Genomic DNA, 16,014 nt, shown 5'->3' on the forward strand with positions numbered 1-16,014 from the left:
CCACTCTTACTATCCCGAGCTCCAACTCCCGGGCTTCCGTCGCCACCAGCCCCAACCATGTTTGGATCTGGCCGTCAAGGCCGGTGGGTAGCCTCTTTTGTCATGGAGGAAGACATTGTAAAGCTTCGGGCCACGCGGTACCTGACCGCTGAAATCCATCATCGGCTTCCCACCGAGGGGCAGGTCATTCCCACCCCCAGATCTGGCGAGAGGGTTGTGTTCGTATCCCACTTCCTCCGCGGGTTGGGATTTGCACTTAACCCCTTCGTCCGAGCGCTCATGTATTATTACGGGCTAGACTTCCATGATTTGGCCCCAGACTCGATTCTTCTTATCTCGACGTTTATCGTCACATGTGAAGCCCTCCTCCGAACTCCCTCGCACTTCGGCTTATGGCTCAAGACCTTCGATGTGAAGCCGCAAGTGGTAGAGGGGGAGCAGGCCGAGTGTGGCGGAGCCGCAGTAAGCAAGCTTGCTAGCACCGTTTGGCTGAAAGGATCCTTCACCAAATCTTTCGATCTGTGGCAGCAGGGGTGGTTCTATATCACCGAGCCCCGCAGCTCCAAGTGGGCGACCGCGCCCGTATTTCAACCCGGCCCTCTGATGTCTACTAAACAACCTTCTTCTTGTAGACGTTGTTGGGCCTCCAAGTACAGAGGTTTGTAGGACAGTAGCAAATTTCCCTGAAGTGGATGACCAAAGGATTATCAATCCGTAGGAGGCGGAGGATGAAGATGGTCTCTCTCAAGCAACCCTGCAACCAAATAACAAAGAGTCTCTTGTGTCCGCAACACACCCAATACAATGGTAAATTGTATAGGTGCACTAGTTCAGCGAAGAGATGGTGATACAAGTGCAATATGGATAGTAGATAATAGTTTTTGTAATCTGAAAATATAAAAACAGCAAGGTAATGAATGATAAAAGTGAGCGTAAACGGTATTGCAATGATAGTAAACAAGGCCTAGGGTTCATACTTTCGCTAGTGTAAGTTCCCTCAACAATACTAACATAATTGGATCACATAACTATCCCTCAACATGCAACAAAGAGTCACTCCAAAGTCACTAATAGCGGAGAACAAACAAAGAGATTATGGTAGGGTCGAAACCACCTCAAAGTTATTCTTTCCAATCAATCCGTTGGGCTATTCCTATAAGTGTCACAAACAGCCCTAGAGTTTGTACTAGAATAACACCTTAAGACACAAATCAACTAAAACCCTAATGTCACCTAGATACTCCAATGTCACCTAAAGTATCCGTGGGTATGATTATACGATATGCGTCACACAATCTCAGATTCATCTATTCAACCAACACATAGAACCTCAAAGAGTGCCCCGAAGTTCTACCGGAGAATCATGACGAAAACGTGTGCCAACCCCTATGCATAGGTTCCCAATGTCACGAAACCCGCAAGTTGATCACCTCAACATACATCAAGTAGCACGTGGTATCCCATTGTCACCACAGATATCCACGGCAAGACATACATCAAGTGTTCTCAAATCTTTAAAGACTCAATCCAATAAGATTACCTCAAAGGGGAAACTCAATTCATTACAAGAGAGAAGAGGGGAGGAGAAACATAAGATCCAACTATAATAGCAAAGCTCGCGATACATCACGATCGTGCCAAATCAAGAACACGAGAGAGAGAGAGAGATCAAACACATAGCTACTGGTACATACCCTCAGCCCCGAGGGAGAACTACTCCCTCCTCGTCATGGAGAGCACCGGGATGATGAAGATGGCCACCGGAGAAGGATTGCCCCCTCCGGCAGGGTGCCGGAATAGGTCTAGATTGGTTTTCGGTGGCTACGCAGGCTTCTGGCGGCGGAACTCCCGATCTATCTTGCGTTGTGGAAGTTTTAGGGTACGTGGAATTATATAGGCGGAAGAAGTACGTCAGGGGAGCCAAGAGGGCCCCACGAGACAAGGGGGCACGCCCTAGGGGGGGGGGTGCCCCCCACCCTCGTGAGCACCTCGTTCCTTCCTTGACGTGGGGTCCAAGTCCATCAGGTGTGTTTCCTTCCAAAATAACTTCTGCAGTTGATTTCGTTCCGTTTTGACTCTTTCTGATATTCCTTTTCTTCAAAACACTGAAATAGGCATAAAACAACAAATCTGGGCTAGGCCTCCGATTAATAGGTTAGGCCCAAAAATAATATAAAAGTGGATAATAAAGCCTAATATTGCCTAAAATAGTAGATAATATAGCATGGAGCAATCAAAAATTATAGATACATTGGAGACGTATCAAGCATCCCCAAGCTTAATTCCTGCTCGTCCTCAAGTAGGTAAATGATAAAAAGATAATTTTTGATGTGGAATGCTACTTGGCATAATTTCAATGTAATTCTTCCTACTTGTGATATGAATATTCAGATCTGAAAGATTCAAGACAAAAGTTCATTTTGACATAAAAATAATAATACTTCAATCATACTAATAAAGCAATTTTGTCTTCTCAAAATAACATGGCCAAAGAAAGTTATCCCTACAAAATCATATAGTCTGGCTATGCTCCATCATCACCACACAAAGTATTTAAATCATGCACAACCCCGATGACAAGCTAAGCAATTGTTTCACACTCTAACTTTTTCAAAACTTTTTCAATCTTCACGCAATACATGAGCGTGAGCCATGGATATAGCACTATAGGTGGAATAGAATGGTGGTTGTGGAGAAAAAAGGAGAAGATAGTCTCACATCAACTAAGCGTATCAACAGGCTATGGAGATGCCCATCAATAGATATCAATGTGAGTGAGTAGGGATTGCCATGCAACAGTTGCACTAGAGCTATAAGTATATGAAAGCTCAACAAAAGAAACTAGCGGGTGTGCATCCAACTTGCTTGCTCACGAAGACCTAGGGCATTCTGAGGAAGCCCATCATTGGAATATACAAGCCAAGTTCTATAATGAAAAATTCCCACTAGTATATGAAAGTGACAACATATGAGACTCTCTATATGAAGAACATGGTGCTACTTTGAAGCACAATATATGAGACTTGCTATATCATGGTGCTACTTTGAAGCACAAGTGTGGAAAAAAGGATAGTAGCATGGCCCCTTTTTATTTTTTTATTTGGCCTTTCTTATTTATTTGGCCTTTCTCTTTTTTGGCCTCTTTTTTTATTTGGCCTTTTTTGGGACAATGCTCTATTGAATGATGATCATCACACTTCTATTTATTTACAACTCAATGATACAACTCGATACTTAGAACAAGATGACTCTATATGAATGCCTCCGGCGGTGTACCGGGATATGCAATGAATCAAGAGTGACAAGTATGAAAGAATTATGAACGGTGGCTTTGTCACAAATACAATGTCAACTACATGATCATGCTAGCAATATGACAATGATGAAGCGTGTCATAATAATGGAACGGTGGAAAGTTGCATGGAAATATATCTCGGAATGGCTATGGAAATGCCATAATAGGTAGGTATGGTGGCTGTTTTGAGGAAGGTATATGGTGGGTTTATGGTACCGGCGAAAGTTGCGCGGTACTAGAGAGGCTAGCAAAGGTGGAAGGATGAGAGTGCGTATAATCCAGGACTCAACATTAGTCATAAAGAACTCACATACTTATTGCAAAAATCTATTAGTTATCGAAACAAAGTACTACGCGCATGCTCCTGGAGGGATAGATTGGTAGGAAAAGACCATCGCTCGTCCCTGACCGCCACTCATAAGGAAGACAATCAATAAACACCTCATGCTCCGACTTCGTTACATAACAGTTCACCATACATGCATGCTATGGGAATCACAAACTTCAACACAAGTATTTCTCAAATTCATAAACACTCAACTAGCATGACTCTAATATCACCATCTCCATATCTCAAAACAATTATCAAGTATCAAACTTCTCATAGTATTCAACACACTCATAAGAGAATTTCATTATTAATCTTGTATACCTAGCATATTAGGATTTTAAGAAAATTACCATGCTATTTAAGACTCTCAAAATAATCTAAGTGAAGCATGAGAGTTCATCTATTTCTTCAAAATAAAACTACGCCCATGCTCTAAAAGATATAAGTGAAGCACTAGAGCAAATGACAAACTACTCCGAAAGATATAAGTGAAGATCAATGAGTAGTCGAATAATTATGCAACTATGTGAAGACTCTCTAACATTTAAGAATTTCAGATCTTGGTATTTTATTCAAACAGCAAGCAAAGCAAAATAAAATGACATCTAAGAATAGCAAACATCATGTGAGGAAGCAAAAACTTAGGATCAACCGATACTAACCGATAGTTGTTGAAGAAGAAAGGTGGGATGCCAACCGGGGCATCCCCAAACTTAGACACTTGAGACTTCTTGAAATATTATCTTGGGGTGCCTTGGGAATCCCCAAGCTTGAGCTTTTGTGTCTCCTTAATTCCTCTCATATCACGGTCTCCCTAAATCTCAAAAGCTTCATCCACACAAAACTCAACAAGGACTCGTGAGATAAGTTAGTATAAACCATTGCAAAAACCTTATCATACTATACTGTAGCAAATCACTAAAATTATTATTCAACATTTCATACTAAATGCCTCTTCATATTTAATAGTCCTATCCTCAAATAGAATCATTAAAGAAGCAAACATATGCAAACAATGCAAACATAACGGCAATCTGCCTAGACAGGACAATCTGTAAAGAATGCAGCAACATTCATAATTCCCTAGCTCTAAAAATTATGAAAGACAATTCCCACTGTAGTAAATTTATCAGATCTTAATATGCAAAAGGTTTCAACATTTTATCACATTCTGACTTTTCTAGGGAATTATTGCAACAACGGTAAACTTTCTGTTTTCAAACGGCGACATGTATACTTGTAACATAGGCATAGTAAAGGCTATCAATGCCACTTTTATTGAAATAAAAGATGCAAAACATTGTTCTAAATAACATCATGAAAATACTAACAAAATAAATTTATGCTCCAAGCAAAACACATATCATGTGGCGAATAAAAATATAGCTCCAAGTAAAGTTACCGATGAACGAAGACGAAAGAGGGGATGCCTTCCGGGGCACACCCAAGCTTAGGCTCTTGGCTATCCTTGAATATTACCTTGGGGTGCCTTGGGCATCCCCAAGCTTAGTCTCTTAACACTCCTTCTTCCATAGTCCATCGAATCCTTACCCAAAACTTGAAAACTTCACAACACAAAACTTAACAGAAAACTCGTAAGCTCCGTTAGTATAAGAAAATAAATCACCACTTCAAGGTACTATAATGAACTCATTCTTTATTTATATTGGTGTTAAACCTACTGTATTCCAGCTTCTCTATGGTTTATAAACTATTTTATTAGCCATAGATTCATCAAAATAAGTAAACAACACACGAAAAAACAGAATCTGTCAAAAACAGAACAGTCTGTAGTAATATGGATCAAACGTATACTTCTGGAACTCATAAAATTCTCAAATAAATTGCTGGACCTGAGTAATTTATATATTAATCATCTGAAAAAAGAATTAACTAAATAGCGCTCTCCAATAAAAAATGGCAGCAATTGTCGTGAGCGCTAAAGTTTCTGTTTTTGACAGCATGATTAACAAGACTTCCCCCAAGTCTTCCCAAAAGTTCTACTTGGCACAAACACTAATTAAAAGCATAAAACCACATATAAACAGAGGCTAGATGAATTATTTATTACTAAACAGGAGCAAAAAGTAAGGAACAAAAATAAAATTGGGTTGCCTCCCAACAAGCGCTATCGTTTAATGCCCCTAGTTAGGCATGATGATGTCAATGATGCTCACATAAAAGATAAGAATTGAAACATAAAGAGAGCATCATGAAGAATATGACTAGCACATTTAAGTCTAAACAAATTCCTATGCATAGGCATTTTGTGAGAAAACAACTTGTGGGAACAATAATCAACTAGCATAGGAAGGTAAAACAAGCATAACTTCAAAACTTTAAGCACATAGAGAGGAAACTTGATATTATTGCAATTCCTACAAGCATATGTTCCTCCCTCATAATAATTTTCAGTAGCATCATGAATGAATTCAACAATATAACCAGCATCTAAAGCATTCTTTTCATGATCTACAAGCATGCAAAATTTACTACTTTCCACATAAGCAAAATTCTTCTCATGAATAGTAGTGGGAGCAAACTCAACAAAATAACTATCATGTGATTGAAAATTAAGATCAAGATGACAAGTTTCATGGTTATCATCATTCTTTAAAGCATACGTGTCATCACAATAATCATCATAGATAGGAGGCATGCTTTCATCATAGTAAATTTTCTCATCAAAGCTTGGGGGACAAAAAATATCATCTTCATCAAACATTGCTTCCCCAAGCTTGTGGCTTTGCATATCATTAGCATCATGGATATTCAAGGAATTCATACTAACAACATTGCAATCATGCTCATCATTCAAATATTTAGTGCCAAACATTTTATAGATTTCTTCTTCTAGCACTTGAGCACAATTATCCTTTCCATCATACTCACGAAAGATATTAAAAAGATGAAGCGTATGAGACAAACTCAATTCCATTTTTTTGTAATTTTCTCTTATAAACTAAGCTAGTGATAAAAAAAGAAACTAAAAGACTCGATTGCAAGATCTAAAGATATACCTTCAAGCACTCACCTCCCCGGCAACGGCGCCAGAAAAGAGCTTGATGTCTACTACACAACCTTCTTCTTGTAGACGTTGTTGGGCCTCCAAGTGCAGAGGTTTGTAGGACAGTAGAAAATTTCCCTCAAGTGGATGACCTAAGGTTTATCAATCCATAGGAGGCGTAGGATGAAGATGGTCTCTCTCAAGCAACCCTGCAACCAAATAACAAAGAGTCTCTTGTGTCCCCAACACACCCAATACAATGGTAAATTGTATAGGTGCACTAGTTCAGCGAAGAGATGGTGATACAAGTGCAATATGGATAGTAGATAATAGTTTTTGTAATCTGAAAATATAAAAACAGCAAGGTAATGAATGATAAAAGTGAGCCTAAATGGTATTGCAATGATAGTAAACAAGGCCTAGGTTTTATACTTTTGCTAGTGTAAGTTCCCTCAATAATACTAACATAATTGGATCACATAACTATCCCTCAACATGCAACAAAGAGTCACTCCAAAGTCACTAATAGCGGACAACAAACGAAGAGATTATGGTAGGGTACGAAACCACCTCAAAGTTATTCTTTCCAATCAATCCGTTGGGCTATTCCTATAAGTGTCACAAACAACCCTAGAGTTCGTACTAGAATAACACCTTAAGACACAAATCAACCAAAACCCTAATGTCACCTAGATACTCCAATGTCACCTCAAGTATCTGTGGGTATGATTATACGATATGCGTCACACAATCTCATATTCATCTATTCAACCAACACATAGAACCTCAAAGAGTGCCCCGAAGTTCTACCGGAGAATCACGACGAAAACGTGTGCCAACCCCTATGCATAGGTTCCCAATGTCACGAAACCCGCAAGTTGATCACCTCAACATACATCAAGTGGCACGTGGTATCCCATTATCACCACAGGTATCCACGGCAAGACATACATCAAGTGTTCTCAAATCTTTAAAGACTCAATCCGATAAGATTACTTCAAAGGGGAAACTCAATTCATTACAAGAGAGAAGAGGGGAGGAGAAACATAAGATCCAACTATAATAGCAAAGCTCGCGATACATCAAGATCGTGCCAAATCAAGAACATGAGAGAGAGAGAGATCAAACACATAGCTACTGGTACATACCCTCAGCCCCGAGGGAGAACTACTCCCTCCTCGTCATGGAGAGTACCGGGATGATGAAGATGGCCACCGGAGAAGGATTGCCCCCTCCGGCAAGGTGTCGGAACGGGTCTAGATTGGTTTTCGATGGCTACGGAGGCTTCTGGCGGCGGAACTCCCGATCTATCCTGCGTTCTGGAAGTTTTAGGGTACGTGGAGTTATATAGGCGGAAGAAGTACGTCAGGGGAGCCACGAGGGCCCCACGAGACAGGGGGGCGCGCCCTGGGGGGGGGCCCACCCTCGTGAGCACCTCGTTCCTTCCTTGACGTGGGGTCCAAGTCCATCAGGTGTGTTTCCTTCCAAAAATAACTTCTCCAGTTGATTTCATTCCGTTTTGACTCCGTCTGATATTCCTTTTCTTCAAAACACTGAAATAGGCATAAAACAACAAATCTGGGCTGGGCCTCTGGTTAATAGGTTAGTCCCAAAAATAATATAAAAGTGGATAATAAAGCCCAATATTGCCTAAGACAGTAGATAATATAGCATGGAGCAATCAAAAATTATAGATATGTTGAAGACGTATCACCCTCCAACTCAACTTGCATCGTGGATTAATAAGGGGCTAGATTGGGGATCAACGAATGATGTGCAAACTCTGCAAAGTCGCATCCAGAACCTTATTGAGAGGGACATTGACATAGCGAGCGTCGTTCATATAATGCTAGTTCGTCGGACCCTGCCGTGCCAGCGACGGCCTCTCCGCCTATGGGAGTTTAATCCAGAAGGGCCACGGACTCTTCAGAACTTCTTTGGCACAAGGCACGAAGGAATGTGGAGATTAGTCTTCAGAAAAGGAAGGCAATGGCCGCACACCGCCAGAGATGTCGGCCTGGACTGCAACCATCCGGACACCCTGGTAAGTACATGTTGACCGAGTACCTCAGAGTCAAATATCCAGTGGCAAGAGACCAACGGTATCGTCCTTTTTCAGGGTTGAATAAAGAAGGTGCAATTGATTAGGTGTCCAGCTCCCCTTCCCGAAGACTCATCTACTCCTGTGTTAACAAGGATGCTGGCCTCGGCGCCATACCAGGCATCAGCAGGGGGGCGAGAAGACCCAAGATGACTAAGGGAGTCCTGGATTAGGGGGTCTCCGGACAGCCGGACTATATCCTTTGGCCAGACTGTTGGACTATGAAGATACAAGATTGAAGACTTCATCCCGTGTCCGAATGGGACTCTCCTTGGCGTGGAAGGCAAGCTAGGGAATACGGATATGTAGATCTCCTCCCTTGTAACCGACTCTGTGTAACCCTAGCCCCCTCCGGTGTCTATATAAACTGGAGGGTTTAGTCCGTAGGACAAGATACAATCATACCATAGGCTAGCTCTAGGGTTTAGCCTCTACGATCTCGTGGTAGACCAACTCTTGTAATACTCATATCATCAAGAAAAATCAAGCAGGACATAGGGTATTACCTCCATCAAGAGGGCCCGAACCTGGGTAAACATCGTGTCCCCTGCCTCCTATTACCATCCGGCTTAGACGCACAGTTCGGGACCCCCTACCCGAGATCCGCTGGTTTTGATACCGACATTGGTGCTTTCATTGATAGTTCCATTGTGTCGTCACCGTAAGGCTTGATGGCTCCTTCGATCATCGGTAACGATGCGGTCTAGGGTGAGGTTTTCCTCCCCGGACAGATCTTTGCATTCGGCGGCTTCACACTGCGGGCTAATTCACTTGGCCATCTGGAGCAGATCGAGAGCTATGCCCCTGGCCATCAGGTCAGGTTCGGAACCTTAAACTACACTACCGAAATCCGCAGAGACTTGATCTTCAACGGATTCGAGCCCATGCCGGGTGCGCCGCACAGTCACGATGAGCATGACATAACTCTGCCGTCGGACATTATTCGGGAGATCGCATCTGCAACTACTCCGGCCATCAATCTGGAGCAAATTGCGCCATCCGAGAGCGGAGGGATAGACCCCGCCATGGAGGCCGCACTCCTAGTGGCGATAGAGCCGGATACTAACTTCACCCCTTACGAGAGCTGTGTCGCCGAACCACTGGATTCATCTCCGGCCACGGACTCCGAGCCGCTTACATCCGTGTCCGTCAAATCCGGCTGGGCACCGATCATGGAGTTCACCTCAACGGATATCTTTCATCACTCGCCTTTCGGAGATGTGCTAAATTCATTAAGGTCTCTCTCCCTGTCAGGAGAACCTTGGCCGAACTATGTCCGGCTAGAATGGGATGCGGACGACGAAGAAATTCGCTGCCCACCCACCACCCACTTAGTAGCCACTGTCGACGATTTAACCGACATGCTCGACTTCGACTCTGAAGACATCGACGGTATGGACGACGATGCAGGAGACGAACAGGAACCACCGCCCACAGGGCGCTGGACTGCCACCTCATCATATGATATATACAAGGTGGACACCCCCAAAGAAGGCAATGGCAACGAGACAATGGAGGATGACCCCTCCAAGAAGCAACCCAAGCACCGACATCAACGGCGCCGCTCTAAGTCCCGCCACAGCAAAAGTAGTGATACCGGCACAGGAGATAATAAAACTCCAGATAGTGCCGAAGACAACCACAACCCCCTCTAGTACGATGTAGAGTGGGAGGATGAACAAGCTAGCCCTCCAGAGCAGGCGGCAGATGGAGAACCAGAAGAGGACAATTACATGCCTCTCTCCGAAGACGAGGCGAGCCTCGGCGACGAAGAATTCATCGTGCCTGAGGATCCCGTCAAGCAGGAGCGCTTCAAGCGCCGGCTTATGGCCACAACAAATAGCCTGAAGAAAAAGCAACAACAGCTTCAAGCTGATCAAGACTTGCTAGCAGACAGATGGACCGAAGTCCTTGCGGCCAAGGAATACGAACTCGAGCGCCTCTCCAAGAGTTACCCAAAACGCATGTTTCTACCTCACCTCGAGAAGGAAGCATTGAAACCTCCATCACCAGTGTACGATGCGGTTGACCGGCCATGGCATGGCCGAGCCGGAGAGGCGTTTCAGCCTGAAGTTCAGCCCACACCCCGCCGCCACTCAACCAAAAATACCAAGGCCCGGGGCAACACACGGGACCTGCGAGACGTCTTGGATAGTAAGGCAAAACTTGCAAGATCAATATACGGGTCACGGGGGCGCGTGCCAATGCGGAACGATGACCGTCGTGCTAGATACACTAAAGGTAAATCCGGCCGGGCCGAATACAGCAGACAAGACTCATATGAACTGCGTCATGATATAGCCCGGCACAGAGGCACCGCACACCCCCTATGCTTCACTGATGAAGTTATGGATCACGAATTCACGGAGGGTTTTAAACTCGTTAATATCGAATCGTATGATGGTACAATAGATCTCGTTGTATGGATCGAGGATTTCCTCCTTCACATCCACATGGCTCGCGGTGGCGATCTACATGCCATCAAGTACCTCCCACTAAAACTCAAAGGACCAGCTCGGCATTGGCTGAGTAGCTTGCCAGCAGACTCCGTCGGCAGTTGGGAGGATTTGGAAGACGCATTCCTTGACAACTTGCAGGGCACTTATGTGCGACCACCGAATGTTGATGACTTGAGCCATATAACTCAGCAGCCTGGGGAATCCGCCAGGCAATTCTGGACATGGTTCCTGACTAAGAAAAAACAAATTGTCGACGGCCCGGATGCAGAGGCCATAGCGGCATTCAAGCATAACATCTATGATGAGTGGCTTGCCCGCCACCTTGGCCAGGAGAAGCCGAAGTCTATGGCAGCCCTCACGACACTCATGACCCGCTTTTGCGCGGACGAGGATAGCTGGCTGGCTCGCAGCAACAACACATCAAGGAATCCGGGCACTTCGGATACCAAAGATGCCAACGGCAGACCACGTCATAACAGACCAAAGCGCCGCAACAACGGCGATAACACCGATGATACGGCAGTCAATGCTAGATTCAGAGGCTCTAGATTCGGTCAGCAGAAAAAGCCATTTAAAAGAAGTACTCCGGCTCCATCTAGTTTGGATCACATACTAGATCGCTCGTGTCAAATCCACGGCACCTCCGACAAGCCAGCCAATCACACCAACAGAGAATGTTGGGTGTTCAAGCAGGCCGGCAAGTTAAATGCCGAAAGCAAGGACAAGGGGCTGCATAGTGATGACGAGGAGGAGCCCCGGCCGCCGAACATGGGAGGATAGAAGGGGTTCCCCCCACAAGTGACGACGGTGAACATGATATACGCAACCCACATTCCCAAGAGGGAGCGGAAGCGTGCACTAAGGGACGTCTATGCGATGGAGCCCGTCGCCCCAAAGTTCAACCCATGGTCCGCTTGTCCGATCACCTTTGATCGCAGGGACCATCCCACTAGTATCCGTCATGGCTGATCTGCCGCACTGGTCTTAGACCCCATCATAGACGGATTTCACCTCAATCGAGTCCTTATGGACGGCGGTAGCAGCCTGAACCTGCTCTATCAGGATACAGTGCGAAAAATGGGTATCGATCCCTCGAGGATCAAACCCACCAAAACCACCTTTAAGGGCATCATCCCAGGTGTAGAGGCCCATTGCACGGGCTCAATCACACTGGAAGTGGTCTTCGGATCACCGGACAACTTCCGAAGCAAGGAGTTAATCTTCGATATTGTCCCGTTTCGCAGTGGCTATCATGCACTGCTCGGACGAACAACATTTGCAAACTTCAATGCAGTACCGCATTACGCATACCTCAAGCTCAAGATGCCAGGACCTAGGGGGTCATAACAGTAAATGGGAACACAGAACGCTCGCTCTGCACGGAAAAGCACACTGCGGCCCTTGCAGCAAAAGCACAAAGCAGCCTTTTAAGGCAAACCACTAATTCGGCAATACAGCCCCCGGACACCTTCAAGCGAGGCCGGAGTAAACTGCAACAGGATCGCCTGGCACGTTCAGAGCTCGCCTAGCAATTCGGCCCCCGTCCCAGTCCCAGTCAAGCGACGAAATCCGTGCCGCGCGTACATAATTACGCACTGAAATACCAAGGACATAGGCGGGGGCACGATCAGGGTACGTCCCGCAATGCGGCTTAACCGCCTTAGGGGTTGTATACCTTTATCATTTCTTTTCTCTTTCAGGGCCTAACTCTGTGGGAGCCCTTTCCGGCAGTACGATTGCCGGACACATTACAGGAAGGAACAACCAAGGCGGCAAGAAGCTAAGATGTACACGGGAACCCCCAGGTGGTCTCTCATAATAATTGATATACCCGCTTTCTACTATCCATACGCAGCTTGCCCTTGGACAGGACATTTCAAATAGTCCTACTTTCTGCTTATTACACTACTTGTACCAGTACGCTTCGACGTATTATTTAAATAACAATGCATAACATTAGTCTATTATTGCATTATTCATCCTTTTTTTCTTATATGTCCACTTACGACAATCCGCACCCGTACATTTGGGTACGGTCAGTACGCCAGGGAGTTTCGTTTACCCCATAATACGGCGCGAGAAGTCCGAACACTTTCGACAGTGCGGCACCCCGAACTTATAACATTATATGCATCAGCTCCGAATCATGTCTTGGGTCAATAGTTGGGTTTTCCCGACTCCCATGCTTTGGTACCTTATGTTTCGCTATATCGGCTAAGGTAGCGGTGGGAGAACTACTGCGATTGTGTCCCGGTTCTTCCGGATGAGCACCTCAGTAGAGAAAGCCGGAAACTAACTGTCATGATAAGGCGAGAGACTAGTGGCTGTTCGAGAGGTCTCAAGTCCTTAAAGACTTTTTCCGCTTTGGGTGAGGAGTCGGCCTTGCCCGACTTAGGCGTGTATAGTGCCCTGAATTCGGCCTTCTGAATACTAGGGGCTTCACCAAAATTTAAAATTGTAGACTTCTATGGCTAAGTGATAGTGATAAAGCCTTATAGTCTGATTGCCTGGTTCATTGCGCTGAACACCTCCCTTGAAGGACCCAAAATTGGGGTAAAGAGGGCTCATGTTTATCCCGAACACCCCAGTACTAGTTACATGGGGGCAGAAGCCGACGACTGGCCAACTCTCAGATTTTGCAAATGGCCACACAGAAGGTAATATTTTAAATTAAAAAAGCGTTGTATAGCCCAGATGAACTTGTTTCACATTATAGGATCACATGAGCATGTTCATTCAAAAGTTACATCCTTGGCACATTCATCCGCCACAAGGCGGGAACCCTTCAGGACACTCTCATAATACATTTCAGGGCAGCGATGCTCCTTGCCCTCCGGCGGCTCCTCCTTCACCAGTTTCATGGCATCCAGCTTCGCCCAGTGCACCTTCGCCCGGGCAAAAGCCCTGCACGCACCCTCGATGCAGACGGACCGCTTTATAACTTCAAGCCGTGGGCAGGCATCCACAAGCTTCCTCACTAGACCGAAGTAGCTACCGGGCAGGGGCTCGCCAGGCCACATCCGGACTATAAGGCCCCTCATGGCCTGTTCGGCTGCCTTGTGAAGCTCGACCAATTGCTTCAGCTGGTCGCTCAAGGGCACGGGGTGTTCGGTCCCAGTATACTGAGACCAGAACAACTTTTCCGTCGAGTTCCCTTCCTGAGCTCGGTAAAACTCTGCGGCATCTAGTACACTGCGGGGAAGATCTGCAAACGCCCCTGGAGAGCTCCGAACTCGGGTAAGTAAAAGGAAAGTTTCCTCCACATGGTTGCTTTGCATAATGAATGCCTTACTGCTACATCTTGAGCTAGCGTTGGTTTTCCCCAAAGAGGAAGGGATGATGCAGCAGAGTAGCGTAAGTATTTCCCTCACTTTTTGAGAACCAAGGTATCAATCCAGTAGGAGCCCACGCTCAAGTCCCTCGTACCTACACAAAATGATAGCTACTCGCAACCAACACGATTAGGGGTTGTCAAGCCCTTCACGGCCAGTTACGAGAGTGAGATCTGATAGATAGAATATTTTTGGTATAATGATGCACAGTAAAAAGTAAAGGCAAAGTAAAAAGCAAAACAAGATTAAAGTGATGGAGATTGATATGATGAGAATAGACCCGAGGGCCATAGGTTTCACTAGTGGCTTCTCTCAAGAGCATAAGTATTCTACGGTGGGTGAACAAATTACTGTTGAGCAATTGATAGAATTGAGCATAATTATGAGCATATCTAGGCATGATCATGTATACAGTTATCACGTCCGTGACAAGTAGACCGAAACGATTCTGCATCTACTACTATTACTCCACTCATCGACCGCTATCTAGCATGAATATAGAGTATTAAGTTAAAAACAGAGTAACGCCTTAAGCAAGATGACATGATGTAGAGAGATAAATTCATGCAATATGAAATAAACCCCATCTTGTTATCCTCGATGGCAACGATACAATACGTGCCTTGCTGCCCCTTCTGTCACTGGGTAAGGACACCGCAAGATTGAACCCAAAGCTAAGCACTTCTCCCATGGCAAGAACTACCAATCTAGTTGGCCAAACCAAACGGATAATTCAAAGAGACTTGCAAAGATAACCAATCATACATAAAAGAATTCAGAGAAGATTCAAATATTATTCATAGATAGACTTGATCATAAACCCACAATTCATCGGTCTCAACAAACACACCGCAAAAAGAAGATTACATTGAATAGATCTCCACAAGAGAGGGGGAGAACTTTGTATTGAGATTCAATGAGAGAGAAGAAGCCATCTAGCTAGTAACTATGGGCCCGAAGGTCTGAGGTAAACTACTAACACTTCATCGGAGGGGCTATGATGATGTACAAGCCCTCCGTGATGACGGCCCTCTTCCGGCGGAGCTCCGGAACAGGCCCCAAGATGGGATCTCGTGGATACAGAAAGTTGCGGCGGTGGAATTAGGTTTTTGGATCCTGTTCTGATCGTTTGGGGGTACGTGTGTATATATAAGAGGAAGAAGTACGCCAGAGGAGCAACGAGGGGCCCACGAGGCAGGGGGCACGCCCTAGGGGGGCGCCCCCCACCCTCGTGACTGCCTCTTTTGTTCCTTGGAGCAGGGTCCAAATCTCCTGGATCACGTGTGGTGAGAAAATCACGTTCCCGAAGATTTTATTCCGCTTGGACTCCGTTTAATATTCCGTTTCTTCGAAATACTGAAATAGGCAAAAAACAGCAATTCTGGGCTGGGCCTCTGGTTAATAGGTTAGTCCCAAAAATAATATAAAAGTGGAAAATAAAGCCCCATATAGTCCAAAACAGTAGATAATATAGCATGGAGCAATCAAA

Source organism: Triticum urartu, chromosome 5A (assembly GCF_056163025.1).
Source record: "Triticum urartu cultivar PI428250 chromosome 5A, HENAU_Tu73, whole genome shotgun sequence".
In the NCBI taxonomy this organism is placed as follows: Eukaryota; Viridiplantae; Streptophyta; class Magnoliopsida; order Poales; family Poaceae; genus Triticum; species Triticum urartu.